Source organism: Echeneis naucrates, chromosome 10 (genome assembly GCF_900963305.1).
Source record: "Echeneis naucrates chromosome 10, fEcheNa1.1, whole genome shotgun sequence".
NCBI lineage: Eukaryota > Metazoa > Chordata > Actinopteri > Carangiformes > Echeneidae > Echeneis > Echeneis naucrates.
In genome coordinates, this window is record NC_042520.1 from 25,147,681 (window position 1) to 25,164,260 (window position 16,580).

General features: G+C 42.5%; 1 long non-coding RNA gene across 2 annotated transcripts; it reads right to left on the reverse strand.

The window, feature by feature from the left end:
* Positions 1-11,223: 11,223 nt before the first annotated feature.
* LOC115049908 (uncharacterized) lies at positions 11,224-15,631 on the reverse strand. Of its 2 annotated transcripts, XR_003841157.1 has the most exons (5): positions 15,546-15,631; positions 13,954-15,399; positions 12,393-13,059; positions 11,758-12,261; positions 11,224-11,652 (listed from the first exon to the last, which is right to left on the reverse strand). It is a non-coding gene; the product is annotated as an uncharacterized LOC115049908 (long non-coding RNA). The 2 variants fall into 2 exon arrangements; XR_003841156.1 differs by having other exon boundaries at positions 12,393-15,399.
* Between the last annotated feature and the right edge of the window lie 949 nt (positions 15,632-16,580).

The window sequence follows — 16,580 nt, forward strand, 5'->3', positions numbered from 1 at the left end:
GGAGCTACTCCACTAGATGCAAAATTGTGAGCAATTCAGTAAATCAAGAACTGACTAAACTATAAATGTTAAAGAAATTTGTAATAATGTTAAATTATATATTTAACCAGAAATTTTGAGATTGCCCCAGGGATGTTGCCAGGGTGGGCGGAGGAGGCTGTCTCTGTCAGGTCCTCAGGTTATTTATTTGTATGGAATGTGAAATGTAATTAAGATGAGCTAAATGATGAGAAATCAAATACAAATGTTAAAGAAACCAAAGTATGAGTGCCAGCTGGGATACAGACTTAAATGCAGCTGTCACACACTCCTCCCTTTCAAAAGTCCTCAATGGAACAGCGAGAGAGATAGTCTGCAGTGGAGTTTTTGCCAACTGTGAACCGGAATGGATGCATGGCAACCTACGTACTGTCAAAAGTAAAATCAAATCAAATCAAATCAAATCAGATTTATTTGTATAGCGCCAAATCATAACAAAGTTACATCAAGACACTTTACGTATAGAGCAGGTCTAGACCAAACTCTTTATAAATTTATTTAAAGAGACCCAACAGATCCCCCTGCCTACACCCCCCCCCCCCCCCCATGCCTATCTCACTCTCTCTTTCTCTCTCTCTCTCCCACTCTCAACCCAACCGGTCGAGGCAGATGGCCGCCTCCCCCGAACCTGGTTCTGCTCGAGGTTTCTGCCTCTTAAAGGAAGTTTTTCCTTGCCACTGTTGCCAAGTGCTTGCTCATCGGGGGATCTGTTGGGTCTCTTTAAATAAATTTATAAAGAGTTTGGTCTAGACCTGCTCTATATGTAAAGTGCCTTGATATAACTTTGTTATGATTTGGCGCTATACAAATAAATCTGATTTGATTTGATTTGATTTGAACATGTTGCTGCATGAAGTTCATGGAGTTGAGCTGTAGTACAGAATTCATGAAATATTATGGGACCAGCAGGTGTTGCAGGAACATGGGATGGCGATGAGTCACCACCTGCAGGATGAGGACAGGGAGAGAGAGGAGAGGAGCTGGGAGAGACAGAGACTTTGGCAGAACATGGTTAGTAAATGCAGTATAAATACTTAGAACTGGGTGAAACTGTGTTTTTTAAGAAGGATGGTTCTTATGAACGCATGCAAGGGGGGAGGAAAGGAGAGAGAGGGAGGGAGAGAGAAAGAGGGAGAGGGGGAGAGAGGGTAACAGAGAGAGACAGAGAGAGAGAGAGAGAGAGAGAGAGAAGCTCAGTCCTTCCCCCAGTAGCCTAGGCCTACAGCAGCATAGCTAAAGAGTAGAGGACTTTAACTTTTTAACTATAAGCTCTGTCATACAGGAAAGTTTTAAGCCTGGTCTTGAAAGTTACTAAAGAGTCCGCCCCCCGGACCGATGCTGGAAGTTGGTTCCATAGAAGAGGAGCCTGATAACTGAAAGATCTGCCTCCAGATTTACTCTTGGAGACTCTAGGAACCACAAGTAAACCTCCATCTAGAGAGCGGAGTCCCCTGCTAGGACAGTAAGGAACTATGAGCTCTCTGAGATACGATGGAGCTTGGCCATTAAGAGCTTTATATGTTAACAGAAGGATTTTGAATTCTACTCTATATTTTACTGGCAGCCAATGAAGAGCAGCTAACACGGGAGAGATGTGATCTCTTTTCCTAGTTCCTGTTAATATTCGTGCAGCAGCGTTCTGAATTAACTGAAGGCCTTTTAGAGATTTGTTTGGACATCCAGATAGTAATGAGTTACAGTAGTCCAGCCTAGAAGTTACAAATGCATGGACTAGTTTTTCTGCATCATCCTGAGAAAGGATGTTTCTGATTTTCCTAATGTTTCTCAGGTGGAAGAAAGCTGCCCAACTAACTTGTTTTATGTGAGGGACACATGTCCTGGTCAAAAATTACTCCAAGGCTTCTTACAGTGGAGCTGGAAGCCAAAGTGATGCCATCCACACTGATGAGATGATTAGATAGTATTTTTCTGAGGTGCTTAGGACCGAGTACAATAACTTCAGTTTTGTCAGAGTTGAGAAGTAAAAAATTTCCAGTCATCCAGATTTTTGTGTCTTCAAGACATGCCTGCAGTCTGCAGTCTGAGTGACTTCATTTGGCTTCATTGATAGGTACAGCTGAGTATCGTCTGCATAGCAGTGGAAGTTGATGCTGTGTTTCTGTCAGGTTTAAGCCACCTAGAACATTATTAAACACACAGGGAAGAAAGACAAAGGACAATAGCTCTCATTTTTACTTGCAAGGAGAACAGACAGAGATATGTTCAGTTACATTCTGTACCTGCTCTGATGTATCTCCCCTGTTCTCCCATCTTTATTTCCTTAGGGTGGTCCCTAGTTACATGACGTTGCAGCTCTAAAGGGTGGGGAACACACAGCTGCAACGTAGTGGATAGATGCTTATTGTATAATCATATTCAAGGTACACCTCTGAAACATGACACACCAAAAACTTTGAGAAACTAGTTCATAACCGAAGTAATCTGGTTTCCGTCTCCTCCGTGTCTTCATGTTCCTCTTCGAAGGTCGTTGCTTATCTTCCGGAGGTATGATCTCAGCTCCTGTGAGAAAAACACAAGTTTCTGCATTCCTGCAGGGTTAGTAAAAGTTGAACAATACTGTGATAATCATTTTATGTACATTTATTCTAACAGTTTCCTGATAATGTTGCCTAGAGGAAGCAGATAAAGCGTAAAGAGGATTGGTCCAAGTACCGAACCCTGCGGGACTCCATGACTGACTACAGTACATGAGGAGGAGCTGTTGTTTACATGAACAAACTGATGTCTATATATATATAAAACAAAATGAGTATGATGTATGAAACAAAATCCAATGTGTTGTCATTTTTTTGGAAACCAAACTGTGAGTGCCAGCTTGGATACAGACTTTAACGTAGCTGTGTGGCTGCAAGTATGGCCATCACAGTCTTGTTTGTCACATTCTGTTTTATTTTGAAGTCCTGTGCTGTCTTGTGATTGTTTTACATCCTATTTTCTTCCAACCTTGATTTCTTTCCCTTCCTGTGTCTCGTTTCCCTTGTGTATATATACCCGGTGTTTTCCCCCATGTCCATGTCAGATTGTTTGCATTACTTGAGTAGCTTTCCTGTGTTATTTTCCTTGTGTATTGATCTCCAGCATTTGACCAGTTTTGTCTCTCTCGTGCCTCCCTTTTTGGCGAGCATTTCTGTACCTTTGCCTGTGTTTTGATCTCCTGGTTTTGACCCTCACCTGTTTTTTGGACTCCCAATCCTGCCCTGTGTTTTTTGTGCTGCCGCTTATTCTTACGGCCTGCCCATGTACCAAAATTGGACTGTTAATAAACTACTTCCCGCTACTCACTGCCGTAAGGGGGAGTTTCCAGATCTCTCTGCTGTGCCATCCTGTTATTCTGACTTAAAACAGGTATTCAACAAAGCCAAGGCCACCTCACTCCCACCACACTGTCTCCACAACTGGCACAACTGTTCCATAGAGCTTCTCCCTGGCACTTCACCCCCTTGTGGTCACCTGTACTCCCTGCTAGTGCCTGAGCGCCAAGTCATGGAGGAGTATATCGTAGGGGCCCTCAAGACTGGGATCATCCTGCCTTGCAGATCGCCAGTGGGGGCAGGATTTTTCTTTGTGGGGAAAAAGGACAAATATCTCCGTCCCTGCATTGACTACTGTGGACTGAACAGCATTACCATCAAGAACAGGTACCCTCTCCCACTCATCTCTTCTGGCTTTGAGCTCCTCCAGGGGGCCAAAGCCTTCACTAAATTAGATGTATGCAACGCTTACCACCTGGTCCATATCAGGGAGTGGGACAAATGGAAAACAACATTTAACACCTCCACCACTATAAATCTATGAGTCATGCCTTTTGGACTCACCAACACTCTGGCTGTGTTCCAGGGCCTGGTAAATGATGTTTCAGAGAGTGCCTGAACAAGTTTGCTTTCATCTATTTAGATTATATTCAGATTTTCTCTTCTGACATTGAGTCATATCAGAGGCATGTTTGTCAGGTCCTAGAATTACTATTAGCCAACAAACTATTTGTCAAAGATGAAAAATGTGAATTTCATGCCTCCACTGTGTCCTTTCTGGAGTTTGTGGTATCAGAGGGGAAGTTCAGCATGGATCCAGAGAAGGTGTGGGCAGTCCAGGTGTGGCCCACATCCTCATCCAGAAGAGAGGTTCAGCCATTCCTGGGGTTTGCAAATTGTTTATCTATGGAAGTTTATCTATAATTTTAGCCGCTTTGCTTCTCCTCTACATGTACTAACCTCCTCCAAGGTACAGTTCTGCTGGTCCCCACCAGGCCGAGGCTGCATTCCACCGTCTCAAGAAACGCTTCATCACGGCCCCATTCTGACCCCTCCAAGCAACAGTTCCTAGTGGAGGTGGACACCTCCGGCCTGGGGGTAGGAGCGGTGCTTTCCCAACGGTCCAAGGACAACAAGCTCCACCCCCGTGCCTTCCTCTCCTACAGGTTTACCCTTCCAGAGAGGAACTACAATGTTGGACATCAGGACAGCCAAAGGCTGAACCCTTGACAAGCCAGGTGGCCCTTTTCTTTTCTCAGATTAATTTCATCATCTCCTACTGCCCTGGTTCCAAGAATGTTAAGCCTGATGCTCTATCCAGACTGTTCAAGGGAGAACCCCTTCCTAGAGACTCAGAGACCATATTACCTGAGACCTGTGTTGTGGGGGGTGTCACCTGGGGTATAGAGGAACAGGTTAAGAAAGCTAACCAAGGGAGCTCATGTCACGGGTTTGTTGAGTCTTTGGTTTCCCCAGGAATTTCCTGTCTGACCGTGGTCCGCAGCTTGTGGCACAATTCTCGAGGGCATTCTGCCAGGTTATCGACACAACTGTCAGTCTGACCTCTGGCCACCACCCTCAGACCAATGGGCAGACAGAACAGTTGAACCACGAGTTGGAGAAGGGACTCCACTGCCTCACCTCCCAGAACCCTACAACACGCTCCCCTGCACTTCCTCGGACATGTCCCCATTCCAGTGCGTGTGTGGGTATCAGCCACCTCTGTTCCCCACCCTGGACAAAGAGGTCAGAGTCCTATCCGCCTTGGCCATGGTTGGCTGCTGTTGATGGATGTGGTCCCAGGTATGGCAGAACCTCCTCCAGAAAGTCTAGGAAGCTGCCCCCCCGCTTAGGCCCATTCCCCATTTCTAGGGTGAATAACCCTGTGTCTGTGAGACTCAACCTCCCCAGGTGTCACTGCGTTGTTGAGGGTTGTGGTGAAAAGAGGACCCAAATGCAGGAGCCAGACTTTAATAGCAAAAGAACCAAAAACTACAAAATAATGGAGAGGCAGGCAAGCAGACCAAACAGAACTACAGGGACCATGAGGAACCATGAACATAACCAAGAGACAAAATGTGAACAAGGGGCACAGTGAGACACAGGCCAAGGGACAGGCAGAGCGACAACATCACCAGTGACAAGAGACAAGGATCTGACATGGGCTAAACAGAAGACAGGACTTAAATACAGTGACTAGACAAGCCTAAGGTTAACCACATTAGGGCAGGGAACGCAATCAACAGGCGAGAACAACCAGGAAGTAAAGCAATGGGCAACACGACAGAACCTAGACTTCAAAATAAAACAGGAAGTGACACAGACCAAACACACTAGACAGGACTCAAAACATGACAAAACCATGAAACTCAGACCTTGAACAGTGAAACTAAAACCAAATCGAAACTCAAACCCCGACAGTGAAACCAAAACCATGACACCAGGTCCCTTCTGTCAGGCCCTAGGGTTATTGTCTTGTCACTTCCTGTTTTATTTTGAAGTCCTATGCTATCTTTTGATCGTAGTTGTGACCTAATGACATTCACCTGTGTCTCGTTTCTCTTGTGTATGTATACTCGATGTCTTCCCCCGTGTCCTCGTCAGATTGTCAGCATCCTTTATTAGTAGCTTTCTGGTCTTATTTTTCTTGTGTATTGCTCGCCACTGTTTGACCAGATTTGTGTCTCTCTTGTGCCTTTGCCTGTGTTTTTTGATCTCCCAGTTTTGGACTTCTGATCCTGCCTGGTGTTTTTGTACTGCCTGCCTGTGTACCCAGCCTGGGGGCTATTGCACAAAAGTAGGATCGAGAAATCCAGGATAACTGAGAAAGCGTGGCTTCGCCTAATCTGGTCGGCGCATTTGAGCTACATTGGTTGCACGTATGCCGGGTCAGGATGAAACGGCCCGGCTGAGTCAAGCCAGGTGAACGTTCGCTGCATTCTTAAATAGACCACGGGATTGATCACAGAATCACCGATGAATCATGCCTCGTATTTCACAGCCACTGAGCAAGAGCTGCTAATGAAATTTTTGTAAAACCCACAATTACGACAAAAGGCAACACCATTGCCATAATCAAAGAACAGGACAAAGCCTGGCAGACTGTGGCGAACCGGCTTAATGCGCAAGTAGTCCGAAAATGTACAACTATTAAACAGTGCTGCACTGGAACTCTCATAAAGGAGTTACCGTAATTTCAGGATTCCAAACCTTTTTCCACACGCTTTGAACCCTGTGGCTGATCTATGGATTTTTAAGGGTAACGAGCTCCATGCTGCCAATATATTGAGCAATGAAATTACCAAACAGGTCACAGTGGACCAATGAAATTGTTCGAATTCAATGAAACGAACCCACACTAAATTCTTCAGATCAGTCATTTATTTTGCGTTTCATGCACACACCCTTATCATGGAAAACACACGAAGCATTACATTGCATGTGATGCAGCTTTCAAGTGAAAGTCGATCGATCTGGCGAAAAGGTGAAACTTTCTGTGTAATATAATTCCTGCCCTATGCCATTTCCTCCCATATTCCCGACGCCTGCAGTTTATAAAGAAGTGCGGTCTATATATGTGTCTCTTTAAATTTAGCGGGTGCGGCTTATATTCAGGTACTCTCTATAGTCCAGTTACTGTATTTTGTAAAAGAGTCCTTGTTAATTAATTATGTTTTTGAAGGAGGTCATTTAAAGGCGTTATTTTTCATGTCCAGTAATCAACAGTTGTTCACTTTACTGTAAGTGTGGCAAGTAGAAGTGTATATTACTCAAGAAATGTAGAGTACAATTAAGGGCAGACAATTGTCCACAATGTGTGTTAATGATATTTATTTAATCAGTTTTTTGTTTTTTTTGTTTGTTTGTATAGTTTTTTGTGTCCATGCCAAGATTTCACCCCAGCAAAGGAGCTGGCACTCAACTTGAATAAAAGCATGCAAGTGAACGAGGGGATCCAGGGAGGGACAGTCACAGGCTGTGTCCCAGCAACAAACTCTGGCTGCTTCATAAAAGTTACATACTGTAGTACTGTACATGGAACACAATCAACTAAATGTATTATACTGTCTGACTTTGGATTTCCATGCAGTGTCTGGCAACACAGTCACACTTTAGGAGCCACCAGGAGATCTGGTTAGGAAATTTTATTGCAATCACAGGCCTGGCATGTCTTGTCAAATCTTAACACACGTTTGTCTTTGTTGCGTGTTTCTCTCAGGGAGAAGGTGCCTCTGCAGCTGGGGAAGGCAAATCTTTTTACCTTGGGAAGGCACATCTGCAGATGAGGAGACTGTCACTGGACTCCAGGTTTGAGGTATCGTGTCAATTTTGTAGAAATATCTCTTATTTAATCTATAATGGATATGAAGTCAGTGATTTGGTGCTAATAGAAAATAATGTGTAACAGGACCCGAATACTGCACAGCTTAATAAGCAGCCTGGTAACATTGTGAGTATTCGATAAAGTAAATCTACATTATGTACAAATTCTGTTGTGCTAATTGCCATTCCTTTTACAGAATTCAAAAACTGTCAGACGTCTGTACATCATTAATCTACGCAAATAGATAGAATTTGCAGACTTAAAAAGTAAGCAAAACAAGTGAAATGGAATTGGACATTGAAGTAAAACGAAGGACCCTCAGAAAACTGGACCCTGAAATCCAGAAACTGGAAAGAGAAGTGAATATTTCAGTGCGCACTGTAACCATAACTGTCATAGTGTATTACTATTTGTTCCTTATGCATTCTGTTCCAGACAAATGAGGATTCTAAAAAAAATAATAATGAAAAATCCACTAGAAAACATTTTGGTGTCCCCTTTTTCAGGAATGTGTACTCCACCATTGATTTAGTGAAGTTGAATGTAAAAGAGACATATGCACATAAAAGAGGCTTTAAAAAAAAAAAAAAAAAAACTAAGAAGAACTGAGTGATATATTGCTCCCTGACCAGTCAGCCATTGGAAAATTGATCATTTCCCCAGTCTACATTGTCAGCCATTTGGGGGGCCCTCTCCTTTCTGAGGCCTGCACTGTTATATAGCACTGTGCATGCTATTATGATATTGCAGGCTCTGTCTGGGGAAACCCTGAGGTGGTGCAGGCACTAAATCCTTGATTTCAGAAGGCCAAAGGGCATCTCAATTCAGGCCCTGGCTTTTCCGTGTGCCTGTTTGTAGGCCTGCTGTGGTGGGGTTTGGGGGTCCGCAAGGGGAGTCAATACAAAAGGCCTCATGGTATGCCTGATACCATTTGTCTCCCAGTAGCACACCAGACAATTCACCTGATGAAATAAAACATACTTTAGAAAACTACACAGCAGAGTTAGACACTGATTTTGACATTGCTCACAAAAATTGTCTCTGGTAGACTAGCCCTTCATTTTACCTGCAATCTTGTAGAACTCCTTAATGTAGAGGGGTCTTCTGTGGCGAGGGAAGGTGACACTGCGCCAGTGTAACATGTTTTATGGTGCAGCAAAATTTCCCTTTTTATTGAGGTTCTCTGCATCCCCAACAGAATAGAGGAAACTCCCACTTGCAAAGACAGACCAGCTGCGGCACAGTGAGTGTGCAGCTTCGTGCTGTCCGGTGCTCTATTTTGGGCCCCAGCAGCCAACTTAATACCTCAAGCCATCAGCCGAAAATCTGTACCTCTCAAACAGATAATCATCTTCCTTTCCCAGAACAAATTCTAACACATAATTGAAGATTAGTGCTTCCTAATCATCTAGAACATCCTTTAAAAATGGGCATGCCATTATGAAAAGGTGAAAGGGAGTTGGACCTATATATATACCCCATTGCCCTCGTCATATACTTAATTGAAACCACCTCTGCTACTTTATCAGCCCCCTGTTTTTATTGTCATTAAAAGCAATAATACACATTTATCAACCCTTGGATGGCAATTTGACAACCAGTCTTCATTAGCATAGCATTACAACAATCAAACTGATAGTTATAATACCTTATGACTGAATATAAAAAGACTGTTGCAATTAAACAATAAACATAGATCAATGATGGGACAAAATATCAGATTTTTTCAATGCAGGATAATTAAAATGATGCAACATATGTGTATATATATATAGTCACTCGATTCATAATAATAAAAAAACAGTCCAACTTGCGGATGCCACAGCCGCATTTCCATCCGCAAACTGGGACAACAGTCCTCTGCCCCACTCAAGAAAAACAAAACAAAAAACAAAAAAACCAATGTGACCGCCTGGTGAGGGGTATACTACAAAGGAAACTCAACAGAGCCAGGCTTTCTTTGGGTGAGCTGGCTCGACAAAACCGAAAACTCGAACCAGAGATAACGAATATCACAACAGTGATATCAGCTTGATTTGTCGACCCAGGCTCGACTCATCAGGCTCTGTGTGTGTTCACATAAAAAGGGGCGTTTGGGCGTCATTTGAAACTATTTCCGCAGAAAAATTTAACAATTACATGCCGCATATTTCAGCCAAGACGAGCAGATTATGATAATGGAGAGCTATGAAGAGTGAACCAATGTCTGATAAGCAGTTAAAAGCAACACTTTTGCTGCAAACAAGGCAAGACAGAAAGCCTGGAAAAAAAATTGCAGATTATGTAAGTTAATATAGCCGATATATATTATATATTTTTATAACTTTAATTCCTTCCTTCATTGTCTCACAATGAAGGATACATGGAAATCACTTTGATTAGGGCCAAATCAAAGTGAGATTTATTTGATTTGTCTTATTTGTGATGAATAATTTTATAAAGAATTTGGTCTAGACCTGCTCTATGTGTAAAGTGCCTTGATGTAACCTTGTTATGATTTGGCGCGATACAAATAAATCTGATTTGATTTGATCTGATTTTGATAAAGTCTAAGCTATTTTCTAAATGCTGTTCTATTAGTTGTAGCGCCAGCAGTTAATATTATCTTAAGCAAACAAAAAGAAAAATGAAAGGAGAAAGACTGGAGGGGCTAGCTCCAGCAGATTACACAGCCTCAGAGGAGCTGGCCTTTGCAAACAGTGAAGGACGGCTGATCATGGAGGGGATACAAGGAGCTCTTCAATCAGACCCTGGAGCTGGCAGCTCCCAGCAGCTATTCTTTGTCCAGGGTATGTATAAGTGCTTTGGCGGTAAAATACTAAATGCATATTTATTGTTTCTCAGATGAGAAAAGTCTTAATCTAATTTACAGTTGAAGGAGACACTGTAGTGTTGCTCAACCTGCGCGTTTTATAGCCGACTTTCAGCCGAAATTCTGAACAAAAACTGCTCCAGACCAGGTTATGTTCGCAGCATAATATAGCCCGCTTAAAAGAGAGCCACCTTCGTGACACGGAAAAGTCTGGTTTTAAACTCAACATAGCTCACTAACGCATTAATCTCGCTTCTTAGTACACCCCTGTGATATACCAGAAAAAAAAAGAAGGCCGGATAACTCTCACCCGATGCCTACTTTTTCCGATCCACCTGCATCAGATGGAGGGAGATTTCAGAGTACCGGGGGAAAACTCATCTGGTTTACCATCCAGCTGTCTCCGTATCACGTTTCGTTCATTAACCCTTGTGCGGTCTTAACATTCTGTATAATCCCCTTTTCCTGTGGGCAAAAAATGACCCATCTTCACCAAAGCCCTAAAATAAAGCAGATTCATTGAATTTTAAATCCAATATGTATTTTGTATGATGAAACATCCTGTTATTTATCAAATCAACTCAATTCTATAATTTTTTTTTTCTAACAGTGAAACATTCACCATTGAATATGATTATTATTTTTTCTTTCTTTCTTTTTTATTTTACCACAATCCAACTGTCATAATAGTTTTCTTTTATACAGTAAAGGTTTATTATTACTATTATATCAATGTGAATGAATTACTATTGAATTAATTTTATTGAAAGGGAAAATAACAATCAACAGTTTATTCTTCGTTAATATTCTTTCGGAAGTGAATTATCAAATACATCTCTTGTCTAATAACAAAACAGCAAAAGGTTGCTTAACATTGAACATGAGCACATGTGGGACAGTGTGTGCAAACGTGAGAATGGGCTTTGCAGACGTATTTCTCACACTTGCAGCACACAACTTTTGTCTTGCAGTCCTTCTTCCAGGGGCAGAAATTGCATCTTTTTCTCTTGCCTGACCCAGCTGCAGCCTCAGGTGGCTCAGGACAAGATTCAGCTCCCTGAGCAGCTCTCATAATTGCTGCAGAGGCTTCTGTGCAGGGGAGGCACTCCCTTCTTGCGATGCATGGGGTGATGAGCCTTTCCCAACTGCTCCAGGAAGATCCTCCTCCTGTTCTTCCTCTCAGCCATGCAGGTTGGGTGGATCGTCTGCCAAAACACAAAGGCATTGTATGATGAGACATCAAGGATGTTGTGGAAGATGACCAGGGGCCAGCGTGCAGTCATACTTCTGCAGCTGTACGCTCTAATAACCTTGTCAAGGTTGTCCACACCCCCTTTAGTGAAGTTGTAGTCCAGGATGATGGCTGGCTTATTGTCTTCACAATCAGTGATTTCAGCTGACCTGTGCAGTGTACTCAGCAGGACCACGTTCTTGTTCTTTCTTGGGAGGTTTTTGGGGGTGAAGGCAAACTTTGTCTAGAAGACCACTCTCCGTCTTGATGCGAGGAGTGCAGGGGGGAGTTCAGGCTTGTTTTTCTGAACAGTGCCAACCATGGTAATTTTCCTTTTCAGGAGCTGCTGGCCAAGTTCCTAGGAGGTGAAAAAGTTGTCACGTGACGTTGTGCCCCCTCAGTCCAACTGTCATATCAAGTACAACACGCATCCCCTGGTTCTTCTCTGGTGCTCCACTGGGCAGCTTCTCAGTGTAGACTTGCATATTCCATGCATAGCTGGATTTTGCATCACAGGCCACCTGTATTTTGATGCCATATTTTACTGGCTTGCTTGGCATATACTGCTGGAAAGGACAGCAACCTGATAAAAAAAAAAAAAAGACAAAGATTACAGTTAATAGTGAGTTTGAGTATCTCAGAAAAAAATCACATGAATCAACAAAGTAAAAATATAAATTTCAGGTAAGTAACATTACGAAAATAAAAATGTACCTTTGAATGGAACCAACTGCTCATCTACTGTGACTTCAGGTCCAGGGTTGTAAAGGTATGGCAGACGCTCAACCCACTTGTCCCAGACGTCTCTGATGGCTGCCAGTTTGTCCGTCACACGCCTTGCTGGTCAACACAGTTGACCCCAGTTGTCAAATCTTAGCATTCTTGAAAAACCATGGAAGACTTTCAGCAGCATTGTTGCAGGAAAAATTGCCCTTCCACTCTCTGCATCCCAGAGACTAGATGTAGCCTCACCACAAAGCCTATAGACACCTGCTAAGATCAAAAACCCTATGCAGCCACGCAGGTCAGTCTGATCCATATTTTTTTAATTGTCTCCATATTTACAGGAACCCTCCAAATTTGTCATTTCCAGTATGATCTTTTCAATGGCTGGTGTAATGAACAGGAGGAAAGTGGAGGAGATGTCCTTGGCATGGGGAGCAGAATATCTTTTTGGCCCTGGGGTCATCCAAGTGATGTTTTGTGCTGCAGCTTATCCTGGGGTGCCATCTGTGTTTGATGAGGACCATGCTATTTTACTGTTCTTGGATAAAAATGTCTCTCTGTCAGCTTGGGTCAATTCTTCTTCATCTGAAGAGGCTTCATGGTCTGTGTTTTATTCCTCCTCATCTTCTTCTTCCACATCATAGTGTATGTGTGTCTGTGTGCGTGTTAGAGAGAGTTTGTGTATGTGGCCTTTGAACTGTTTTCTGTCATGTAAATGCTTTTATAACACACAGGTCCAAAATGACCCATAAAGCAATCTTAGGGCCCTCATGAGCCCATATGGAAATGTAAACACTTTTTTAAATGCTGGGGTCCCTTTAAGGAAAATTTTTTGTTGAAAAAAAGAGTTTGATATATATATATATATATATATGTAGGAGCCACATTTGTTTATTTGTCTGTCTTCGGGTGTTGGGTCAGGTCTTCACAGGTAGCAGTATACCATTTTTCTATATAAGCACGGGTGCTGGTGATGGAGGAGGAGTTTGGAGGTGGAAGGTCATGCGGTTTTTACCGCTCATGCAGCCGGTTTCTTTTGTTTGGTTTTCATCATTATCCCAACGTTATTTATTTTTGCATCCGTATAATAACTTATCTTTTTTTTTTTCTGATCAATAAACGGGAACATCACCCAAAAGTGGAAACGTATGGACATTGTTTCAATAGAGAGCGCGTAGGAAAACAGTTTCCCACCTCACCATGAACGACTAAAGGAGGACAGGATAGTTGCTATTATATATATATATAGCTGTAGCTGTCAGCCCACCTGCACCAGCACTCTCCTCCACTTCCCGCGTGCCACATCTTGCCTTTATAACTTTCAGCCCTTGCTCCCATACTGACCTTTTCATTTACAGGGGATTATTACCACATTCTCCATTTGTAACTTTGGTGTAAGGTGACGTCATGAACCAAACGATGCAGCGGGAGTGAAACTTACTTGGTCATGGATGCACAAATACACAGTCAGGCAGGATGATTTATATACATTAATAAGTCCAAATAGACGATGCAACACTAAAGCCATGCAGGAGGGCAGACAACTTACACTGTGAGGCTTGTTTCAGTACAGCTCAAAAACTCTGACGCTCCTCGACAACTACAAGTTATGTGGCCTTCTCGACTGTCTGTGATTGGGCTTCTCCTTCTTCCTCTTCTTCTTGCTGTTGTTTCACGGCGGTTGGCATCCAGCTTAATGGTGCATTACCTCCACCTTCTGCTTCAGAGTGCGGGTCAGACTGTAAGCTTACATTCTTGGTCCCCAGAAAGAAAAAAAAAATTACCGATTCACACATACCCACCTATACTCTCATTCACTCATACTCTTTGTCTACTCCCCATCATACACCCCTAGTGCCCTCCAACCCTACAGTTGAGCCGCTCCTTAGGTAAGAGTGCTTTGACCTGTGCTCTGTCCTCCATTTTTAATAACCCCTTCAGTGTAAACTCATTTATTCCCAACTCTTTTATCCTATTCCTCATTGCCGCTCTCTGCGTCTCATATTTACTGCACCTGAGAAGAACATGGTCTACAGACACCTCTGCCTGACATCCCTCACACAATCCTGTTTGGCGTTTACCCATTACTTTCAGTGTTATATTTAATGCAGAGTGCCCCAACGTTAACTGTGTCATTATAATTTCTTGTCTTCTTAATGGACTTCCTGCCCTTTCAACTTTCACACTCCTGTATTTTGTGTAGGTGCCTTACTTTGCCTTCTTCATCCCACCTTTCTTGCCACATTTTTAAGCTTTTCTCCCAGATTTCACATTTGACCTTTGCCTTACTCAGGTTCATATTTATTTCTGTGTTTTGCTTTTTTAAGGCTCTCTTTGCCAACTCATCTACGTTTTCGTTCTCCCTCACGCCAGCATGCGCTGGTATCCACATAAACTTAACTCCTTAACCCCCCTGATTTGATATTTTTGTGACTAATTGGAGTATTTCATATAGGATGTCTTTACGTTAGTTTGAAAAGAATGATTGAAGGCTTGCCAAGACTGAAGTTGAGTCAGTGCAGATCAACACCTTATCGTGCTTTGCTTTTTCCACCCATTTTAGTGCGACTTACACCGCCACCATCTACACTGTCACACCCCATCACTTCCGCCACTTAACTGAGATACCATTAGTTCACAGCTACTAAAATAATACCATGAAACATAAAATGTCTGGGCTCTCCCCTATTCCCTTATTCAACCTCACTTGTAGTGCAAATAAAAATAAATCATCATATTGCTATTACAGTAAGGACTTTTGGTTCAAAATAAATGCTTGAGCTGAAGACTTGCTTTAACCATCACTCTTAACAAAATGCATTTTTCCTTTTAACTGTATTCAATGTATTCACATTCATTCATTTAACAAAACACTGTGCTCTTACAAATAGTTTTTAACCCACAATGAAATGTGCTGGAGCCAGAAACCACCACAGTACGGTCAAAACAAAAAGGAGAAAAACAGGAAGTATCCAGCGACGCCATCTTGAGTCACCTGCAATACGTTGAGAACTATATTTTTTGCCACTTACTTGGAAAACCACTCAAACATACTCAGTACTCTTAAAACTCGATAAAGCATTGTACTTAAATGTGTAACAAATGTGGGTAATCATAATCAAGTTGTAAAACACCACCAACCTGTAAAACAGGAGGAAGAATAAGACAGACGGCCGTTTGCTTCTGTTCAGTGCAGCTTCACTCAGCAGATTGAGGAAGTAGACAGGAGTCCGAGAAGAGAATCAACCCGCCACACTGCCCCCTGCTGGTAGCATTGAATAACTGTCTTTACTCTTACGAAGAGGTACTTGGCCATTTTGGCACATATTAACCCTCCAGTCGTGTTCACCTCCCGCCCCTTACTTTAGTGTTCCCAGTCAAAATTGACCGGTCTGTTTTAACTGTTCTTAAATTAGCACAAAAACCATTTTTCACCACCAAATTTTTATTCAACATTCTTTAGCTGTGAACAATGTCTCAATGAATTTATAGAATGAAACATAAAATAACTGCAGTGAAAATACAAATAGGCACTGAAAATGTATTACAAAATGAACATGTAATGTAAAAACTAAATGAAAAACCAAAGACCAAACGCAACATGAAGTTGTGTGTGTGTGTGTGTGTGTGTGTGTGTGTGTGTGTGCGCGTGTGAATTCATGCACATGAGTGGCACTCTTGAGTGACATTATATATATCTTATAATAACAATATTTCTCTCCACTGTTGTTTGCTGCACTTGACCAAGTCCTTCTTCCTCACAGTTACCTGCTCTTATTTGTTTATATCCTTGGTTTCCATTTGCTCGTCCACTCATTTTCCCCTGATACTCTTCCTCCCTACCTTCCTAAAAATCCATTCCAGCCAAACTGCCTGCATCTGACCCATTCACAAAGCAGTGATGTCCACTCGCTGTCCAAACAGGGTCTTCTCGATTTGAAACCCCCGCATTTGGCTGTATAGGGTATTCCCGTTTGCTTCCATCCTCCGGCCAAGGGTCACTGTTGTCCTTCGTTTCCTTGCACAAATCTGATGTGTTACTCTCTTCACTGACCTCTCCCCGAAGAGCGCTATTCTCTATGACGAGTGTGTTTATCGTTGAAAAAAACAGCAAAACAAAACTTAGCTATCCTGTGATTGGGCTGCCGATGTTAAATGCTAAACGGTTAAAAGCAT